Source organism: Neolamprologus multifasciatus, chromosome 3 (assembly GCF_963576455.1).
Source record: "Neolamprologus multifasciatus chromosome 3, fNeoMul1.2, whole genome shotgun sequence".
Lineage (NCBI taxonomy): Eukaryota > Metazoa > Chordata > Actinopteri > Cichliformes > Cichlidae > Neolamprologus > Neolamprologus multifasciatus.
The window spans coordinates 5,476,438-5,483,686 of record NC_140441.1 but is presented as its reverse complement, the minus strand read 5'-3'; positions in this window follow the sequence as shown (position 1 = coordinate 5,483,686).

Sequence of the window (7,249 nt, the reverse complement as noted above, 5' to 3'; positions counted from 1 at the left end):
ATATTTGTTTAATATGTGCGTTGAAGGACATATCCTGGTCAGAAATGACTCCAAGGTTCCTCACAGTGTTACTGGAGGCCAAGGTAATGCCATCCAGAGTAAGAATCTGGTTAGATACCATATTTCTAAGCTTTTCAGCGCCGAGTACAACAACCTCAGTTTTATCTGAATTAAGAAGCAGAAAGTTAGCAGCCATCCAGGTCTTTATGTCTTTAAGACATTCCTGCAGTTTAACTAATTGGTGTGTGTAATCTGGCTTCATGGACAGATAGAGCTGGGTGTCATCTGCATAGCAGTGAAAATGTATGCTATGTCTTCTAATGATGCTGCCTAAGGGAAGCATGTATAATGTAAACAGAATTGGTCCTAGCACTGAACCCTGTGGAACTCCATAATTAACCTCAGTGTGTGAAGAGGACTCTCCATTTACATGAACAAATTGGAGTCTATTAGATAGATATGATAGAAACCACTGCAGTGCAGTACCTGTAATACCTACAGCATGTTCTAATCGCTCTAATAGGATATTATGGTCAACAGTATCAAACGCTGCACTGAGGTCTAGCAGGACAAGCACAGAGATGAGTCCACTGTCAGAGGCCATAAGAAGATCATTTGTAACCTTCACTAAAGCTGTTTCTGTGCTGTGATGAGCTCTGAAACCTGACTGAAACTCTTCAAATAAACCATTCCTCTGCAGATGATCTGTTAGCTGTTTGACAACTACTCTTTCAAGGATTTTTGATATGAAAGGAAGGTTGGAGATTGGCCTATAATTAGCTAAGACTGCTGGGTCTAGAGATGGCTTTTTGAGTAAAGGTTTAACTACAGCCAGCTTGAAGGCCTGTGGTACATAGCCGATTATTAGAGATAGGTTGATCATATTTAAGATCGAAGAATTAATTAATGGCAGGACTTTTTTCAGCAGTTTTGTAGGAATGGGGTCTAAAAGACATGTTGATGGTTTGGAGGAAGTAATTATTGAAGTTAACTCAGAAAGATCAATTGGAGAAAAAGAGTCTAACTTAACATCAATGGTACTAAGAATAGCTGTAGATAATATTACATCTGTGGGATGATTATTGGTAATTTTTTCTCTAATGATAAAAATTTTATTTGTGAAGAAGTTCATGAAGTCATTACTAGTTAATGTTAAAGGGATGGTTGGCTCAAAAGAGCTCTGACTTTTTGTCAGCCTGGCTACAATGCTGAAGAGAAACCTGGGGTTGTTCTTATTTTCTTCAATCAGTGATTAATAGTAAGATGTTCTGGCTTTGCGGAGGGCTTTCTTATAAAGCAACAAACTATTTCTCCAGGCTAAATGATGATCCTCTAAATTTGTGACACGCCAGATTACGAGTCATCTGCTTTAGGCTACGTGTTTGAGAATTATACCACGGGGTCAGGTACTTCTGATTAGAGACCTTAGTTTTCACTGGAGCTACAGTATCCAGAGTCGTACGTAGTGAGGAGGTGAAATTATTAACAAGATAATCGACCTCTGTTGGGGTAGCGTTCAGATAGCTGCTCTGCTCTGTGTTGGTACAGGGCATTGACGATGATAACAGTGGCTGGATTATATTCTTAAACTTAGTTACAGCGCTTTCAGAAAGACATCTACTTTGATAAAGTCTACTCTCCACTGCTGTGTAATCAATTATTGTAAATGTAAATGTTATCAGGAAATGATCAGACAGGAGAGGGTTTTCGGGAAACACTGTTAAATGTTCAGTTTCTATGCCATATGTTAAAACAAGATCTAGAGTGTGATTAAAGTGGTGGATGGGTTCTTTTACATATTGAGAGAGACCAATTTAGTCTAATAACAGATTAAATGCCATGTTGAGGCTGTTATTTTTAGCATCTACATGGATGTTAAAATCACCCACAATAATTATTTTATCTGAGCTCAGAACTAAATTAGATATAAAGTCTGAGAAATCAGACAGAAACTCTGTGTAAGGCCCAGGTGGACGATAGATGATAACAAGTAAAACTGGTTTCTGAGTTTCACAGCTGGGGTGGACAATGTTAAGCATCAGGCTTTCAAATGAATTAAAAGTCTGTCTTGGTCTTTCATTAATTAATAGACTGGTGTGAAAAATTGCTGCCACACCGCCCCCTCGGCCTGTGCTTCGAGATTTCTGGTAGTTAGAATGACTCGGGGGTGTTGATTCATTTAAACTAACATAATCATCCTGCTGCAACCAGGTTTCTGTAAGGCAGAGTAAATCGATTTGTTGATCAATTATTAAGTCATGTACTAACAGAGACTTGGAGGAGAGAGACCTAATATTTAATAATCCACATTTCACTGTTTTACTCTTTGGTTCAGATGTGGATACTGTATTGTTCTTTCTTTGTAATTGTTTATGTTTAAGCTGTTTGTTGCTGGTTTTCAGTTTGTTTTTTGTCTTTTTGGAAGCTGACACAGTCTCTATGGAGATTGGTTTTTGGGGGGGTAGCAGGAGGAGAGAAGCTGCAGAGAGGTGTGTAAGACTGCAACTCTGCTTCCTGGTCCCAACTCTGGATAGCCATATTTTGGGGGGTTTAAAAAATTTGTCCATATTTCTAGAAATGAGAGCTGCTCCATCCAAAGTGGGATGGATGCCGTCTCTCCTAACAAGACCAGGTTTCCTCCAGAAGGTTTGCCAATTATCTATGAAGCCCACATCGTTTCTGGGACACCACTCAGACAGCCAGCAATTTAAGGAGAACATGCGGCTAAACATGTCACTCCTGGTCTGATTGGGGAGGGGACCAGAGAAAACTACAGAGTCCGACATTGTTTTGGCAAAGTTGCACACCGACTCAATATTGATTTTAGTGACCTCCGATTGGCGTAACCGGGTGTCATTACTGCTGATGTGAATTATGATTTTACTGAATTTACATTTACCCTTAGCCAGCAGTTTTAAATTTCCTTCAATGTCGCCTGCTCTGGCCCCTGGAAGACAATTGACTATGGTTGCCGGTGTCTCTAGCTTCACATGTCTGAGAACAGAATCACCAATTACCAGAGTTTGACCCCCGGCGGGTGTGTCGCAGAGTAGGGAAAAACGGTTAGACACATGAACGGGTTGGTGGTGTACCTGGGGCTTCTGTTTAGGACTATGCTTCCTCCTCACCATCACCCAGCTGCCCTCTTTCCCCAGCTGCTTGGGGTCTGCCGGGAAACAGCTAGCGGGGCCTATGCTATCTTCGGCTGCACCAGCTACAGGGGCCTGGCTAGCTACGTGTGAATGAAGGGTGCGAAGCCGAGTCTCCAATTCAGTAATCCTGGCCTCCAGAGCTGCAAATATGCTACATTTGTTACAGATATCATTACTGCTAAAGGAGGCCGAGGAGTAACTAAACATCTGACACAATGAGCAAGAAAGTAGAGGAGGGAGAGGTGAAGTAGCCATGGTGCTAACGAGTCGGCTACGAGCTAAGCTAAGCTAGCGAAACAGTACAGAGACAGTGAGTGAATACTTTGGCTATAAATTAGGTAGTGAGTACACAGAAAGTGTGCTTCGGATGAAGCACGTGAAGATTATACTATGAAAAAAGAATGTATTTAAAAGTTGTTAATTAAATTGCTAAGCAAATAAGCTACTCAGAAACACCACTGTGTTTGAGCAGGAACAGGAAGTGATACTCTACTGCAGAGCGAGCGAACACCAAGTGACAGCGCCACCAAGCTAGCTAATCATTTCAAAACTCAGTGCACCACAAAAGAAAACACTCCTTCACTTAAATTTTTGAGTATATTGAACAAAATCTTTTTGTCATCACTTAACAATAGAAAATATTAAAGTTGTGTAACACATAAAAGTGAGTCTGAACATCCTTTGTGTTTGAATTGCATGCCCTGCACCATCAGAATCAGAAAGACTTTATTTATCCCCAAGGGCCATTAACATATAACAGAGCAGCATGACAATGAAGATAAGGATAGGGTGATAAGAGTGAGATAATAAATACACGGTGAATAAAGAACTGTAAGTGAGCAAAAGTTAGTTAAGTGTCGGCAGTATAAATAGACTGTAGAGTAGTTTATGTTTCTGGTGTGGGAAACGTTCTTATCGGCTGGAGTTAAAAAGCAGAGTGGCTTTGGGGACAAAGGTGGCTCTCCTCCTCTCAGTCCTGCAGGAAATGCAGCGGAGGCGTCGCCCAGAGGGGAGCCATTGAAATGCGGGGTGAAGAATGTGAGAGGGGTCGTTGATGATTTTGGCTGCCTGTCTAAGGGCCTGTTGCTGAAAACCTGTGCCAGAGTTCTGAAAGGCCAATGATTTTAGAGCACACTGATGCAGTCTGTTCCTGCTCTGAACGCTGAGGGAGTGGAACCAGCAGGTGATGGAGAAGGTCATGATGCTTTCCAGGAAGGCGTCGTGAAAAGTCATGATGATGGGTGTGCTGACTCCAAAGGAGTTGAGTTTCCTAAGGAGGTATAGCCGTTGGTGGCACCTCCTGAGAATCTCCTCTGTGCTGCGAAGAATTTCAGGAGGTTGTCAAAGATGGTTCCCAGGTATTTGTATTCCTCAACTACCTCAACTGGCTTCCCGTGGATGGTGGTGGTGACTGAAGCAGCCAGATCCCTTTGCCTACTGGAGAAGGTCATCACCAGAAGATTTTTGCATCATCAACACCTCTGCGTGCACGCTAAGCAAACTGGAGTCAAAGGAGCTTGCAAAGAAAAGCGTCTGGACTTCTTTAAGTTACTTGAAGACGTTTCACCTCTCATCCGAGAAGCTTCTTCAGTTCTAAGGTCAAATGGTGGAGAGTCCCAGATATAAACCTAGTGGGAGTGTCCCCCCACAGAGGGACAAAAGGACCCCCTGATGATCCTCTAATCGCCTGAGCCAAGGTGTGGAACTGGGTGTGGGTCCCAATCAGCCAGAGTTTCGGGTGAGTTCATTGTGAAACCTGGCCCCACCTTATCATGCGAATTCCTGAGGTCAGATGGCCCAGGGTGTGAGTGGGCGTTAAGGCGTCTGGGAAGGGATCTCAAAACTGGATTATAGATGGCAGAGAGTTGGTGTCGTAAACCACCGCCTCTGTTCAAAGATGGTCGCTCACAGTGGACAAAAATGGCTTCTTTCACTCCTCTTTCAAACCATCTGTCCTCTCTGTCCAAAATGTGAACATTGGCATCCTCGAAAGAGTGTCCTTTATCCTTAAGATGCAGATGAACAGCTGAGTCTTGTCCTGTGGAGGTGGCTCTTCTGTGTTGTGCCATGCGCTTGTGAAGTGGCTGTTTAGTCTCTCCAATGTAGAGGTCTGGGCATTCCTCGCTGCACTGTACGGCATACACCACATTGTTAAGTCTGTGTTTTGCCGTTTTGTCTTTCGGGTGAACCAGTTTTTGTCTGAGTGTGTTGCTGGGTCTGAAGTACACCGGGATGTCATGCTTGGAGAAAACCCTCCTGAGTTTCTCTGATACACCGGCTACATAGGGGATGACAATGTTGTTGCGTCTGTCCTTCTTATCCTCCCTCGCTGGTGTCTGATCTTCTTTTCTGTGCCTCTTTGCTAACTTTAAGAACGCCCATTTAGGATAGCCGCACGTTTTGAGTGCTTCCTTTACATGTGTGTGTTCCTTCTTTTTCCCTTCAGGCTTAGAGGGAACATGTTCTGCCCGGTGGTGTAGGGTCCTAATTACTCCAAGTTTGTGTTCCAGAGGGTGATGGGAGTCAAACAGGAGGTACTGGTCCGTGTGTGTGGGCTTCCGGTAAACTTCGATGTTGAGGTTGCCATTCTCTTCAATGTGCACAGCGCAGTCCAGGAAAGGCAAACAGTCGTCCTTTGTGTCTTCCCTGGTGAACTTGATGTTTTTATCCACAGCGTTGATGTGCGCAGTGAAGGATTCCACTTCTTGTGTCTTGATTTTGACCCAGGTGTCGTCTACATATCTGTACCAGTGGCTGGGTACTCTTCCTTTGAAAGAGCCAAGAGCCTTCCTTTCCACTTCCTCCATGTAAAGGTTGGCTACAATAGGTGACACGGGGGAGCCCATGGCACAGCCATGTTTTTGTCTGTAATAGCCTTCGTTGTATTTGAAATATGTAGTGGTGAGGCAGAGGTCTAACAGTGTGCAAATCTGATCGGGTGTGAAGTTGGTCCTGTCCTCCAAGGAGTTGTCTTCTTGTAGTCGTTTTCTGACAGTCTCCACTGCCTCCGTGGTGGGTATGCACGTGAAGAGAGAGACTACATCAAAGGACACCATGGTTTCATCTGGATCCAGGGTAAGTTTCTGGACCTTGTCAGTGAAGTCGGTGGAGTTCTTGATGTGGTGTGGGGTGTTCCCCACGAGAGGAGCAAGGATGGTAGCAAGGTGTTTTGCAATGTTATAAGTGGCTGAGTTTATGCTACTGACTATGGGTCTGAGTGGGACAGCTTCCTTGTGGATTTTTGGAAGTCCGTAAATGCAGGGTATGGCATCCCCTGGGTAAAGGCGGTGATAAGTAAGGCGGTCAATGATTTTGTCCTTTTCCAAGTCTTGAAGGCAAGCTATAACTTTCTTTTTGTAGCTGCTTGTGGGGTCTCGCTTTAAGGCTTCGTAGGTATTGTTGTCACTGAGGAGAGTAGTGATCTTTGTATGGTAATCTGTAGTGTTTAGGACCACGGTGCATCTTCCCTTATCCGCTGGTAAAACAGTGATGTTGTGGTCTTTGCTCAGGGAAGCGACGGCCTTCTTTTCCTGTATTGTGAGGTTGGACGGAGGGACTTTGGCACTGGAGAGGGTGGCTGAGACTTTCATCCTGATTTGCTCTGCTTCTGTCTGTGATAATTTATTAATCCGTATGGCAGATTCTGTGGCTGTGATGAGGTCCACTATGGGCAACTGTTGTGGAGAAATGGCAAAATTGAGACCTTTGGCTAATACTCTCTTTTCAGGTTCAGTGAGATTCCTGTCTGAAAAGTTCTTAACCCATTTCTCCTGACTGTCTTCAGGTGTGTTTTCTTCTATGGGTTGTGTAGGTTCAGATTCAGAATGAGGAGTGTGTGTTTTTGAAAGCAAGGTGTGAAATTTCCTGCGTTGTCTTTCTTTTCCTTTCGAGTGTTGGGCCCGCTGAGCCTTGTCCACAAACTTGTAAACCTCTTCTAAGATTGGAGAGGGTAGAAGAGTTTCCAGTTCCTGCAGAGTCTGGCTGATCTTGATCTGGAGGGCATCTATAGTGAAATGGACCTGTCTTATCCTTTCACTTAAAAGGTGATTTTGCGCTCTCTGTAGAATCAAGTCTGCTCTGTATCCCCTGACAGTGGA